General features: G+C 39.5%; 1 protein-coding gene across 1 annotated transcript in view; it reads left to right on the top strand.

Annotated features, from left to right (window-relative positions):
* The window catches only part of LRMDA (leucine rich melanocyte differentiation associated), a 736140-nt gene that overhangs the window by 495012 nt on the left and 225211 nt on the right, over window positions 1-15917 (top strand). The gene's annotated exons all lie outside the window — the stretch shown is intronic.

Below are 15917 nucleotides of genomic sequence, written 5' to 3' on the forward strand. Positions count from 1 at the left end.
TTAGGCCAAGGACTATATGATCACACTTATTAGAATTAGTTAGGAAAGGAAGAGGCCATGCAGTATAACCTGTTTACCCCCTTTGATCCTGGTAAAGACTACAGCCATGCTTTCTCATTGTGATGCTACCTTGCAAGGGGAAATAAGAACAGGCTGCCTTCTATACTTTAAACATCATTTCCCCAAGCAGGAAATTCCCTTTGTACATGTGGGAGACACTGAATAAGGACCGTTCAGCTTTGTCATTCCAGCTGCACTGCAGGGTTGGTGGGTAGGAGGAAAGGCTACAGAGATGCCCAGAAAGTGGTGAAGCTATTCCACTAAGAAGACACATGGGCTCTGGGCACACTGCATATTTCTGTAGGCAATGATCCAGAGAATAATGCAGAGTTCCAGTTGTTTGTGACTTGGGCTTGTGTTGCATATTTGATGTCTGGACACAGTAGAACTTTTCTACCTTTAAATATATGTTGAGTGCAATTGTAATTCTGTTCATTAAGTATCAGTTTTGTGAATATCAATTTTGCTCAAAGTCAGGGCAAAAAAATTGCTTCCAACATGTTATATGTTGAGAGACATGAAAAGGTCTCCTTCACTAAATGTTCTTATGAAGGTTTTGAGTGTATCTCTTTAGAGACATTTTTAAATTCCCCTAGGCAAATAATAATGCCTAGTCTAGAAAGAATAACAAATTAACCCCAGCATTATATCATCATGCTTTTATTTACTGGTTTTGGAATGAAGGTAATTTTACAGTACATGACCTGTTGAATATACTGCATAGGAACTACAGTCTCATAGCCCTCATGACTACTTGTAAAAGTTGCTATGTCTATGAAATTGAGACTTCACAACAGGAGAATATAATTAGATAAATGTTAATCATCAATAAGACAAAGATCCTCTGTCATTGTAACAGTAAAATAATAAATCTGAACCTTGAAGAGATGGGATATTAAAAAAATAAGTTTTCAAGTGATGCAGACCCCGGCCCGCGGGATCCGTATGTTATGGCTGCAGTGGACAAATTCACACAGACTACATAAATCCTGTGGAGAAAAAGGGGTGGCATGGCCACTCTCTAAGTGAGAGAGAGGGCGAGAGGGCCAGAGAGCCCAACCCCTGCCTGGACAGGCTTTTATTGCTTTTCTGGGCACATTACATCAAGGATGGTCCTCATTCACTACGCACAGGTTCACTGTAGGTGATTACCTTTTACAGACAACAAAGGAAAGAATGTTGCTAATTACATCAAAGAGAAGGATGTTACAGATCAAGGGGGAAAGTGGTTGAACTGGTTACACTCCATACTTGGGAGGTTTAGCACATACTTTAGGAAGTTAAAGATACTCAATAAACATTTGCTGCTTCAATTCAGGGTGAGGGAGTTTTAGGAAAAGCAAGTCTCATAGCAGCCTAGGTACAATGCAGGCCTGATTCCCCATGGGAGAACCTATCTGTGGGAATGGGTCCTGTGTGCTTGACCTTGCTTTCCACTGGCTTTTCCAAGTGGGAGCTGGGCTACATTTTCCATGTGTGGAATGGTTCCCTATATCGAAGGTATTTTGAATAATATTTAGAATATGGAAAAATGCTTGAGGTGGTTACTGTGAAAATAGGTGCTCTGGGGTAACATCAGAACCCCATATCAATGGGAAAAATGTTATTCAAAGGGAACTGACAACAGATGTCTTGATTTTACTAGAAATATTTCTATATATTTATTACACTTGGTGCCTGGTCAGTGCTAAGGACTCAGACGGTGTAAAAAGCAAGTCAGCATCATGAAATGCAGGCCAGGATTTTTGGGCCTATGGTCATGATGAGAACAGTGAAGAGAGAGGTAAATAAGCTCATTAAAGCTGAATTATTATTGGACTGATCTATGTAGGGAAAAATTGAGACCGATGGACAGTGGTACCTTGGTACTCGTTGTAATTTGTTCCAGAATTCATGATGAGTCCTGAAACCAATGAGTACCGAACTATGAAGCTTTTTCTCTTTCGAGACAGCATCATGACTCATATAACTTCTATCAAGTGTGATGAGTCCCAATAAAGTGCTGAGTGCTGAACCATTTTTTTCCTTGTCAAAATACAGCAAGTGTAGGGTTTGCTGAGTTATGAAGCTGACGAGTACCGAGGTATTGCTGTATTTCAGCTGGGTATGAATTGTACAGTGATCAGTGGGGAAAGCCATACATTTTTGTCATCCAGAATGAAACCACCTAGTGTCATCTTTCTTTTATGTGTATATTTAAGTTAAAGAAATTATTCTAAATTTCTGATCATATAAATTGGCAAACTATTTGAGTGCCATTTGTTAATACCCTCATGGAAACAGCTTACAAACATTTATAAAGAAAGGTAGGTTCACATTGTGAAGGCAGATTATATCAACTCTCTCCCAAGTGATATCTTCCATGATGTCTGAAACTTGGCCCATAAACCCTTAAGGGGAAGTTCTATTTGCAAATAATTTTTTATTCATACAGTTCTCTATCCCTTTTCATTACACACCAACAGCTACACAAACTGGCAGGTAGTAGTTCATGTGAAAATTACTACTTTTTGACACATGCCATTTTCCCTTTACTTGTCCTTTATGTAACTTCCAATGTCGAATATGATGGGTCCAAGATTCATGTCCTAAGAAGGACTCTACATTCAAATGCAAGCAAAGCCTGGGCCCAGGATAATGATCAAGATATAGGGGACTCTATTTTTCTATCTGTAACTTACAGATAATCTGAACATCATAGGGAGAGTAGCACTGTGCAGTTACTTTCTGCTTCCTGGATGAAATTTTTTTCTGATTTCATCTGTTTTGATTTTTCTCCTCTTGAGGTCCTTACAATGTTTGTTTCTACTTCCTTAGTGAAATTGTTTATATACTGCTTTGTATGATAGAGGTCAGGTAAATGTTTATCTTGAACTTGTAAATGCAAGCTCCCTGAGGGGCAGTACAGATTCAAACTGTTCTTCTCTTTCACTTCTTTGACTCCTATTCATTCTTCAGTTATCAGCTTAAATATCTCTGATCCCACCCTACACATTTATGGTAGGTCAGGTTTACCTTTTCGAGGACTGTCTTCCTAGGTAGGCTTTAAGCTTTAAGCTCTGGGGAGGAGTGGAGGAGATTGTGTCTATTTGTTCACCACTGAATCTGCAGTGTCTGGCACAGGGCTTCCTACTTAATCAGAGTTCAATAAGTATTTGTTCAGTAAATTATGAGCGATAGAAACCCAGGGGAAAGTCAGTAACTTAGATGCCTCTGTAAGATCACTTGATTGTATCTAAGAAGAGAGACCCATCTTCCTTTGAGAGTGAGCACATACTGAAGGGAAAGGCCAGCCTTGTGGACCTCAGACCACAAATCTGCTGCTTTCAAAAACCCAAGTATTATGGGAGGAAGCCATATCTATTGATCACTGCCAGGATGGCATTTAGCCACATTGCATAACTTCTGAGTGATAATTATTTTAATGTCATAGTTTTTAAACTCTGGTGTTTTGATAGTAGAAAGGGAACAGGATAAATGGAAGCAATGAATGGAATTGCTTGATTAGAATGGAAACTGTCAAAGAAGGGACTGAACTCTCAGTATAATGTAGGTTATGCTGAGAGATTTCTGAGATTCTTAGAAATGTCTGTGAGAATTCTGCTCTAGGTAGGTCTGAGCATGTCTTCAGGGTATGGGGACATGGGGCTCTGTCAGTGGTCTCAGCTGCTACCTAGTGGCAGTCTATGTACTCTATCCTCAGTGGGTATCCACAGTATGAAGAATGTTGAAATGTTTGTTGGAGAAATGTCTTTACATATATTATATGCATATGACATAACCTCTGCATGCCACATATTGGTACTGCTACTTTTTATCTGGTAGCTGTTAGAAGCAGAGTTTGCATTTATATAGACCACTGTGTCTTTTGGAGAAGACATTTCTACTTAAAGCACAGACCATATCAACACTATAAAGTGAGAAGAATACTATTCCCATTTAACAGAGGAAGACACCAAGAATTTCAAGGGGAGACTGAGTCACTCAGCAACAGAGGCAAGGATAAAAATCACTCCCTGTCCTTGATTCCCAGGCCACCCCTGACACTTGTCCTTCACACAGAACATGTGAAGAAAATGCCTCACTAGCTGTATCATTATGTTGGAGGGAAGAAGAGAGAAAGTACAGGGAGAGGCACAACCTGGAAATGTCCACTGCTGGGATGTGTTTCCATAGCCTGTGCTAAGATTGCAGAGAAGTACAGCATCCTTGCCTATTTCTGTCAAAATAATTGTCTCTTATGCCCCTATCCTCCCTTCTTTTAATTACACATCTATTAATTCTGGAACAGAGAAAGTTCGAGAAACCAAAGAGGATAAGGCTATAGTATCAATCTGAATTCAGACAAGGAAAATAGAAGACACACTATATATCCAAATTATGAAGGGTTTTAATTTAAGGAATGGGAGACTTACACAATCAGGGAAGGACCAAGATCAGGGAAGCTGCCAGCTACAGTCTCAGCCTCTGATAATTCTCAAGAGGTTGCTGAAGTTTCTGGGTATCTCAGGAGCCCCCGGGAATCTTCCTATTGAATTTCTAATCTGCAGCAACAATAAGAGTGATTCTCAAGAGGTTCACTTGGATACTACTTTAAAGATTAGGGCTGTCCATACATTGCCCTGCCTTTCCTTCTCTATGGATTTCTAAGTCATATTCTAGTGTCATTTTTTTGGGGGGTCCAATCTATCCTAGAGCCATGCATCAAGAGAACTGTGGGAAATGCAGTTTTCAGGTTTTCCTCTGAGTTGCAGAGAAGACCTTAGGAGAGGATGATTGGTGGTGCTTGGTTAAAGTAGACAATCCCACACATTTTCCATAATCCTACCTCACCAACAGCTACCACATTGAGGGTCCTGTTCCAGTTTCTTTGCATATACATTTTGCAAAGTAGTTGCAGTGAAAAACCTCTAAATTATTATTATTTTTCCTGATGCTTATATAGTCTGGAAGATGGGTCATAGTTAGCTTGTCATATCAAGCATTGGACTTAAAACAAATAAAGAAAGAAAGTAAGAAATGAAAGAGAAATTTGCTATGAAAACTTGCTTGGAGATGACAACCATCCTACTTTTACCCATCCTTGGCAATCTTGCCATTATTTTTATTGACACAGTTGTTAGGTGCTCATCCTCTTCTCCAACCAGGGGCTTGGTCTGTTTGTGTTGGAAATTGATTACTGGGACTGTCACAGAGTGATTTACATAGCAACTTATCACAATTAGTTATCATTTGCAGTTTCCTTAATGTGAGTTGCACTTCATGCTTAGCAATTGATTTTTCTGTATATCTCCATGAAGCAGCTCAATGTGTGTCATTCAAAAAAGAAGGAAAAGGCTGAAAGAAAAACGGCAGGTTTTTATTTTTATTTTTTAAATAGCTTTAGCTTGTACTATTATAAAATGCATTTTCACAGAAGCCATAAATAAAAGTGTTTTGCTTCAACTACTTAAATAAGCCGAAGTGAATTGAATAAAAGGAAAATTAAATAGATGCATGTAAAGTTATAATGTAGACAAAGATGTTTGGGATGGGGAGATGTTGGCCAGAATAACTTCGTGGCAAAAAGCAGAATAATTGTGGTAGGGCTCGAGATGGGGCTGCTTGATAATGAAACTGTTCATCACAATTTGTTTTGGGCTCATAGGATTTCTAGGCAATCTGTCTCTGTTAGCCAATTATTAAAACATTTTCTATTTTTTATACTTCTATCATCTTGCCAGGTCAACCCACAGGAAATGTGAGAGCTAAGTAGGTTTGTTCATTATAAAGAAATTCTACACAGAATAATAGCAAAATCTCTAGTAAAATAGATGCATTTATTTAGGTTATCTTAATCATTCAGCATCAAGAAATCTTTTTGCCTATTGCCTCTTGGTTCTCACTGACCAATTAAAAAGATAGAATAAACAATATGATGGTTGTGGGTGACTTTGCTGTGTAGGTCTCACTTGAGGTTAGACTCTATGACTAAGGCAGTTCTGCTTATTTGTTGCTTTCTGTCCTTTGGAATATTTTGATTACAGTTGATCCTTGAATAACTGTAATTAAGGGGGTCAGTGGTGCCAACCACCTGCACAGTCAAAAATCTGCCTGTAATTTTTGATTCCCCCAAAACTTACCTATTGATAGCCTATTGTTGACTAGAAGCCTTACCAATAACATAAATAACCAATTAACACTTACCTTGCATGTTATATGTATATATACTGTATTCTTACAATAAAGTAAGCTAGAGAAAAGAAAATGTTATTAGGGAAACCACAAAGAAGAGATATTATACTTATACTACTGTATATATTTATTTTTAAAAATCCTTGCATAAGCTGATCCATGCAGTTTAAACTTTGGTTGTTCAAGTGTCCACTATAGTCTTTCAAGGGAGCTAAGCATCAAATGATTCCTCAAAACACAAATCACTGAATTCATTGAAAGTTCATAAAAACAGGACAGATTCAACTTTTTCTATGGAAAATGTACTGAAAACTGTGGAGAGAAAAAGAGAGAGAGAGAGTGAGAGAGGGCGAGAGAGAAAGAGAGAAGGGGGGAGAAAATTACAAATTACTTTGGCAGTTGGCAAGAAAGGCCTCCGTGGGGATGGGGCACATGTTTCATCTGTAGGTCCTACCAAATAAGTGGCTCTCTTTGAGACAGGACATTAAGAAGCTAGGAAAATTCCTTGGCAAGTGGAGTGGGGAAACTGAGACAGATAGCCGAGCAAACTGGCCGAGCAATTTATATCCAGGTAATAAATCACAAGGTCTTATCTTCCCTAACCAAGGACACTTAGGAGCAAATGGTTCACACATTCCAGACCACGCCAGGGCAGACCCGCCTCAGTCCTGACCCCTCTTTGGTGACATTCTTCGAAGGTGAAACTGACCAGGGAATATCCCTGACCCCTCTATATGCTCATTTTGATGAATCAGCATGGTGAAGGGCACACCTGGAAAGCTGATGAATATTCTATTGAGGTCCTCCCCTGAGACCTCCCCTAAAATTCTCTCCTTTAGAAAACAAAAACCCTCAAGATAAAGGAAGTCAGTATGCACTCTCCTTGGAGTACATGCATGTCCCTCCTTTTCTCAGTCATGTATTTTGCTCTTTTTCTCCCAAACTCTAAAGGTCCCCACAAGACTTGCAACCAGGGGAGTAATGGGAAGCAGCAGCTCACTCTGGGCTCACCCCCTGAACCTGAACCCATTTTCTCTGACTTTCCAGTGAACCAAAAAGTAGCTCCATCTTGGCACACTTCTGTCACTGTAATGCTCACTTCTCAGGGAGCCCACACAGACCTGCGTGGCTCACATCTTTCCTATACAGTTTTTATGAGGACCAAAGCAGTATCACCTAGGGAGGCTCTCTCCCGTTGCTTCTTCTATCCTAAACCCTTCCTTTATTTCACTGTCCCCAGCTTTAATAAACATACTCTCAAAGTCACCTGGACTCGTGCTGTGAATATTTTCTGCACAAAGTCAAGAACCCACACATTTCAGACCATACCAGAGAGACCCACCTTGGTTCTGGTCCTTTTCCAGTAACGCCTTCTTTCAGATTTCATGTTATGGCTTTGCCCTGGCTGTGTATGTGTGTGTGTCTGGGGGGTGGGGGTGGCAAGGGTCTGTTGGTTCCTTGGGCAGAGCTATTATTAGCATTTTCCAATTATGTAAAATGCTTTCCTCTGATGACATTTTCAACAGAACACATTACTTTAGTTTTCTTCATAATGCTTTTATAGGCTTGTAATCTTGGTGGAATTCTCAGATGCTAAGAAATGCTGAAGTTTCTTTTATTTAATCGAGGTGACTAGTGATTTGACAGTAGTGGTTGACAGGTTTATTTTATCTGTGTGGCAGTGGGAGTCTATTTTCAGTGTGTGCATTCTGTTCCAAAGTAAAAGGACTTTACTAAGTGCTGAATAAATTGTCATTTCCTTTGATTCTAGACCTTGCTGAAATGGTTTAAAAATTCTAGTCTGGGTCATCAAATTCATCTCCCAGCTGCTTTGCAGGGTCAATAGCTTCACTCTGTACTGAGCAGGCTGGGTGGATTGGAACGGAGGGTGGTGTAGATTAAACTTCTGCACATATATAGATAGATGTGCATGTGTGCATGCTGCCTGGGAAGGTGGCAGTGATGGAAGAGCAAGCCAAGTGGAATCTGAAGATGGATGGGTCTGTTAGACTATTACCAAGACTGGCATGGACTCTAGCCAAGAACTTTAAGCAAACTCCTCTGAGCACTTGAAATCCATAGGGGTCCATTTCCTATCCTTTTTCTCTGAGGATAATCTTTCATTTGCGATCTCTGGGATTGCTTTATTTCAACTCTTTGGGCAGAACTATGGTGCATTCACGTACACAGAGTTGGTAGGAATTTTGCTTTTTTTTATTTCAGAAGCTAAGCAAGGAGGGAAAAATAGAATAACCTCCTCACCCCCACCCCACACACCCAACAATAACAGACCTAACAGAATGAGAGTTTCAGAAGAATAACTCTTCCTCCAACAGTCAGTGCAAATAAAAAATGATACTAAAAACATGTCCCTCTGTCTCCCAAAAATGGAGGGTCTTAGACTGACAGGGTGGGAGATTCTAAATGTCTTGAAGTTTGAGTCATAGGCTGTTTCCTATCCTTTCCATTAGTCAAATGTAACTCCTGAAGTGACAGATATTGCTCTGAACACCATCATTCAAGGACTTCTCCAGCAGGCCTGTATTTAGTAACCACACCGTATTAAGTATATGCTGGTTTTGTGGAAAATTCAGAAATAGAGGGCGTAGTTTCTGCCTTCCAGGAATTTGTGGTTTGATTGAGGAGATACCAAAACTGAAGAAATGCCAACTGAAACAAGATATTATGTATTATATAATTAAGAGTAGCCTCACTCGGTAAGTGCTATAGATGTTTAGGGAAGATAGGAATCAGTAAAGGCTAGATAGGCCTAGCTGGAAGATGTTGGCTTTCAGCTTTGAAGAACCTGTGGGGCATGGGTAACTGGAGGGCAAAAGGACATTCCATAACAAAGCACATGATGAAGAAGCAGCGCAGAGGTGAGAATAGGTAGAACTGACTAGAGGAAATAAGTTTACTGATGTAGGGCGGGTTAATATTGTATTATGACAGTAGTTAGACTGTCAGGAACCTCTAGATTTAATTTAAAGCCATGCCATGGGATTATTAATCTTTAAGCAGTATGCAGGCAGGATTAGAAAGAGCCTGGACTCTAGGAGGCCACTGTGGAATGGCAGTGAAAGGAGGGTGTTCCAGTTTTAGAAGCTTTTACTTTCTTGACACCAGGAAGTGACTACAGACCTCATTGCCCTCCAAGAGCATGTTCGTAGCAAAGGTAATTTAGGAAACAACTTAGTAACAGATGGGGAAGACAGCTGGGGCCAGGATACTGCCAGTGGAGCAGGGGTGGGGGCAGTGGAGAGGGACCCTTGTGGCCACTGTGGAGATGCTGTCAGAGGCTGCTGATGGTTTGGTTGAAAGTTACCCCTGGCTTGGGCGTCAGAGAAAATGGCCCATCAGTGCTTTCTCTCCCATGTTTTTCAAAGTATTTTTGATGTTGGCCTTTGAGACCAAAATTTAGAGCCCAGTGTCAGTTAGGCTAATGTTGAAATAGTCTAGCATTTGATGATGAAGGCCTGGAGTTACTGGCTGGCTGATGGAACAGAGAATAAGGGAAGCAAATATTGCATTTGCTACAGAGCAACATTCTGTAGTAAATGGAACAGAGAAATCTAAAGACTGATTATATTTAGGGGTAAGAGTACCAGAGATCAGAAGGCTGCAAAGAGGCTGGCCTAGTGTGTGGAAAATGCTGGTCTCTGCCTGGACCCCCTCTCTTGCATCCCTCCTTGTAAGATTTTCCCCTACCACTCCTGAATAAGTTATAATCTTACCTTCTAAATGGAAGACTTCTGGGATTTATATAGTGGAGCTTGTGGCAACAGGAACAAACATACAATAAGTAGGCAAAGCAGCCACAAAAATTTGTTCTCTTCTAGTCTTTGGCTCAAGATGAACTACATTCTTTTAAAAACTAATAAGTGCCCAATGTGTTTTATTCCTGAATCTTGGGTTTCTGAAAGAAGAGGTATTTGGAGCCAATACTTTCTGTCTACATTATTCTGCTGAGAGATCTACCCAGCATTAACTTCCCGGTCCCAGTTTTTCCAACTCATCCATTTCCCTGTGTCTTGTAGAAAGCTTTACCCCTGCCACAGGTTTTTCCTAATGTAGAGATTTTACAACCTTTTCGGTACAAGTAAACAAACATCTGGAATCATGTGTTACATTTAATTAAAAGGTTTGCATTTGTCCAGAAATGGTAAAATCATGAAAAATGGCCTGTCGGTGAGCTCAAGGAGGCCAAAGAATGATGTTGTTGGCTGCGAGTGGATTGAAATTGAGTGAGGTGAACACCTGCTCAGTCAGCCTGCTCTCGTCCAGCCTTCCCCTTCCAGCCATTAATATTTACTGCTCTGCTTCTTTATCCATCCTAATGAAATTTTTGTTTGGGGCTGGTTGGTGGAGAGGGCTGTTACTTTTCCAATAACCTGGGATTTGGTGGGAGGTATATACTTTGTAAAGGGTGTGGTTTGGGGCTTTCTGACTTTTCATTCTCTTAATCAGAATTCCATATGCTCCAGGTCACTGCAGGGGCCTGTGTCTGTTTCTTCAAACAGTCACCCAGCCATGTTTTGTTTTGTTTTGTTTTGTTTTTTGAGACGAACCCTGCACTGGGGTTGTGGGAGAAGCAGAAGAAGCTGTGGATTGTGCCTTCAGGAATCCTACAGTCTAAATGGAGAAATGAGGGTCTCCACATAGAAAGCAGGGACCAAGCTGGAGGCAGGAGTGCAAAGAAGGGCACGATGAGTGAAGGTGGAAGAATGGGGAGGTAGCCTTGGATGAAAGTGAGAGCTGAATTGAACTAATAGGTGGAAGGAGAAAGCTGGGTTTGTCAAATCACTTGGGAGTGGCCAGTGCTATGTCGTTTTATTCAGGTATAAAAAAAAAGGGCTTTACTCCTCTCTGGGTCTACTTCCAAATGTGCAAGAGCTCTTTCCCCTACTTACTTCATATAAACCCACAAATGAGAAAAAAAAAAGTGTGCTCAATAAAGAAAGGCAATTTCAGAACAAAGCCTTCCATCACTTATCTCTCTGCTCACACATTTCCACCCGTTGTTGCTCCTATGATCTTTGATTATAAACATTCTAAAGCCACTGCTGGAATGAAACCATTTGTATAGGTAAGAAAGCTGGAGGAACTCTCCCTGTGAGTGTGAAGGAGAACTTGGGGACACACCAAGTGGAGGTCTTGTTTAATTTCTGGCCATGATCTAAGTGGAGTGTGTATGAGAAGTAACCTTAAAGTAGAGGTTGTATATAATGATTCTATGTTTACAATTAGCTACTCCTGTGTGAGGTACCCTTATGGTAAAGTAAAATATAACTTTTGGTTGCATAATAAGAGAAGAAGATTGAGATTGTTTGGCTTTGTAGAATGTATGCTCTTATATGTCTTTCACTTCAGGATTTATACCCAGGATGAAGTTATTTTAAGAAAAAGATGAGAAGTTTTTCTTGTCACACCTATTACAGAGTAAGTAGCCAGAGGCTGAAAAATACAGTGGGTGCAGTTTTGGTTGGATCCAAGGAAAGGGTGAGCATTGTTGAACTCAGGTGTGGATTGTCAAGGAAGATTGGGAAATCATCTTTCTCCAAGGCCTTTTACTGAAGGATAAGCTCATCTGTCTTTGAGAGCTGAACAGCGTAGCCTGAAGGAAGTGAAATGAAACTTATGCAACTTCCAAATCCAGTGAGGATATAAAACCCAGATCCAAGGTTCTCTATGTCAGTGCTGGTTCAAGTTTTTCATAAAATGAAACCTGGGTTTCACCTTGACCTCTCTGGATTTCTTCAAGCACAGATAGGTAGATATAAGACCATCCTGGAAAGACACTCCAGTGTTGTCAGAGGAGTTCTTAGTCCTCGACTCTGAAGTATTCTTGTGCATCTGTTTCTTTAAATACTCTAAGCAAAAACATTAGCATGAAAATAAAAGAGTACAGCAACTTGGAATTTTCCATTTGTAGCTTCCTTAGTCTGTAAGGTCAAAGTTCTATCCTCAGGGATGCTAATGCAAACTCTATGTGCTGTTCGAAGGCAAGTGTTTCTCAGCTGAAAGACAGGAAGGAGTGGGGAGCCAGGAAAATAATGCCATACTAATTCCAAAACACAGATTGCCTGGAGATTCCAATTTAAAGTGCCCTTTTACCCCTATTCCCACCCTCCCCTAAAGAAAAAAAAATCTTGTGTTGTGAGAACAGACATCTGTGTGAGAACAATAAAACAGTCATCTCTCTTATGGATTAGCTCTATATTCCTTTATGTATCTTGCTATACCTCATCAGTTTCTCCCCAATCAAGGAGAGTCAAAGAGGATAAGATGCAGTTCCTTTCTTTGTTTTTGATTAGAGAAGCTTATGTAACAATCTTCTCCCACAGATTTCTTTTCTCAAGAGAGAGCTTCCCTTTACATTTCTAATTTTTTTTCTTCATCTACTTCCTTGGAATCTTTATAGAACTTACTTCACACAGTCTGTAAATCAAAGAGCCAAGGTCCCTTACAGAATAGGGTAGGCAGGACAGTGAATACTAGAGTATCTGGGAAATTGTGAATTACAGGAGAAACTAAGATAGCATGATGAATGTGTTCTACAACCTCTTTTTCTTCTTCTGAACCCCTAGAATTGTATAGTTAATTTAAAAAATACCTACTGTGCACATACTATGTGCCAGGACTCTTCCAAACATTAGGGATAGGCGATAAATAAACCAAAAATTCTGTCTTCAAAGAGCTTACATTCTGTTGAAAGGATAGATAACTAAAATAAAAAATAAAAGTCATATAGTGTATTACAGATAAGTACTAAGGTGAAGACAAAATGGAGTATGTGTTGATCATTTGAGACTTGATAGAGAAGGCACCACTGAGAAAGTAGCATTGGAGTAAGAACTTGAAGGAGATATCAGATGGAAACCTGAGGATATCTGAGAGAAAAGTCATCCAGGCAGAGAAAAGAGCAAGCGGGAGGTTTTGAGATAGGAGAATATTGGCATACATGAAGTAGAGCGAGCAGGCCAGTGTGGCCTGGTAAGTACTCTAGCAGGGGAGAGCAGGGTTGGAGGAGGAGTAGAGATGCAATCAGAATACTGTCAGAGGCCAGCACCTGTAGTCTCGTAGGACACATACTGTGACTGAGTCAGGAAGCCATTTTAAGGTGTTAGCAGAGATTGTACAAATGATATTATACTACTCCCTGTAGGGGAACAAAGACACCTCATACCAGCAACTAACTGGAAATAAAGAAAGGGTGCTGCTGTTAATTAGAAAGTATATAGATGGATAGGAGGATGGAATTGAAGAGGTTAATTCTAGCCCAAAATAAATGTGGAGTTTCAAAATGTAAGACTAACTTCAAGAGGTCTCTAAGCACAAGACATTTATTATGTTCACAGATTCTGTGGGTCAGGAATTCCAAAAGAGAGCCAGGGAAATAACTTATCTTGCTATATAATATCTGAGGACTCAATAGAAGATTTGAAATCTGGGAGCTAGAATCCTTTGAAAAATCACATGCCTGGTGATTGATGCTGGCTATCAGCGGGGGGCCTCAGTTGCTTTCCATGTGGTCTCCTTCGTAAGCTAGCAAGGCCTTCCTCATCGATGGCATAGTGGCTGAGATCTAAGGGCAAGAGGCCCTAGAGAGAGTAACAGCCAGGCAAAAGCCATATTATCTACTATGACCAAAGTCTTAGAAGTCAGGCAGCATCACTTTATCTATATTCTATTGTCAAGATAGTTACAAAAGTCCTGCCCAGGGTTAGGGGAAGGGAAAATATACCCCACCATTGGAAGAGGAGTGGCAAAGTTCTAGGAGAACATGTGAGACCAGAAATATTGCTCTGATCATCTTGGCAAACACAACCTTCTACAATAATAATACACTGGGCTGCAAATGGAATTTCAATAAATTTCAGGGAATAGAAGTAGTACAAAAACTGTCAGGTCACAATGTAATAAAACTAAAAATTAGTAACAAAATTAGCTTGCAGAAAGCTCAGCTACCCAGAAATTTTCTAATACTCTTAAATCTCAAGTCAAACATAACATATAAGCCCAAACTGTGGAATAGCCAGAGAAGTATGATGGTAAAACGCTTACCTATTAAAACCTGTAAAATAGATGTAAGGCCATTCTCAGTGGAAAACAGCTTTAACTATACATATTAATTTTTTAATAAAGAAAAAATGTGAAAGATAAACATCTGACTCAAAATATACCCAGCTAAATGACCAAAAGAAATGAATTATTAAAGCTAAAACTAGATATTAATGAGATATACTATAATAAAACAAAGTATAAATAATCTAAAAATGTTTTAAAGATTTTATTTATTTATTTTTAGAGGGGGAGGGAGAAAGAGAGGAAGAGAAATATCAATGTGTGGTTGCCTCTCATGTGCCCCCTACTGGGGACCTGGCCTGCAACCAGGTATGGGCCCTCACTGGGAATTGAACCAGTGACCCCTTGCTTCATAGGCTGGCCCTCAGTCCTCTGAGCCATACTACCCAGGGCCAAAAGCTAACTTTTTAAAAAACTAAGTCACTAACATAATCAAGGAAAATTAAAGAAAAAGCAAAATACAAAATTCGAAAGCCACTGAAACAAGAGAAAATTAAAAGAATCATGAGAACTAATTTTATTTACCCTTGTGAAAATATCTGAAAGTCTAAATCAAGTGGATAATTTTCAAGTAAAATGTGATTTCCCAAACCTGAGTCCAGAGAGATAGAAAATTGAAACAGATTGATTTCTAGAGGCAAAATAAAGTTCATAAAACCTACCAGGACCCCCCAATAGCACAAAGTCTAGGTGGACTTACAGGGAAATTTTCTCAAACATTAGGAGAGAAAATCATTCAATAGTGGTCTGTTAAATGTTTAACAACTGGGTCTCTACAAAGCAAACACACACACACACACAAACCCTGATCAGTAGTGTTTACCAATTTCTGCAACATGAATATTCCCACTATGAGTGATTTCAAGCTGCATGCGTTATGTTACTTTCTGTGGAGTTGGGAAGAGATGTGCACTTCATGTGAGCCCTTGCAATCTGACTCGTGTGCACCACAGAGGAAATCCCAAAGCTATGTAAACTGTTCCAGAGCACAGATAAGGAAGTACTTCCAAATTCTTTTTATAGAGTGCATAAAACCTTTCTATAAAAATTGATAAGGTTTCAGAGAAAATAAGTATATGAGTATACTCACTTATGAATACATATGCAAAATTCCTAAATAAAGGAATTATAAACAACACCCAATGGTGTAAGCAATAGACTAAAACATTATGACCAAGTGAGGTTTATTCTCAGTATGCAATGAAGTTTCAGTGTTAGGATATCCATTTATTTATTGACTTGTTTCAATAGATGTAAAGATGAATGCCATCATTCTGTAGATGCTGACAAGGCTTTGACCAAATTTAATAAAACATTTTTGATAAGAAGCATACAAAAATAGATGTATACTTCCTTAATATGGTAAAATCAGTCCATTTTAGTCCAATGCCAACATCAAACTTAACAGGAAAACACGAGATATTTCTATTAAAATAAGGACAACATAATATATCTATTACCACCACTGCTATTTAATGTTTTACTGGAGATACTAGCCAATGTAATTAGATACAAGAAAGGAACTACAGTCATGAAAATGGAGCACATATGACAAAATTATCATGCTTACAAATGATTATATATGATTTGACAGCTGG

The sequence above is a fragment of the Desmodus rotundus genome, chromosome 4 (genome assembly GCF_022682495.2).
Source record: "Desmodus rotundus isolate HL8 chromosome 4, HLdesRot8A.1, whole genome shotgun sequence".
In the NCBI taxonomy this organism is placed as follows: Eukaryota; Metazoa; Chordata; class Mammalia; order Chiroptera; family Phyllostomidae; genus Desmodus; species Desmodus rotundus.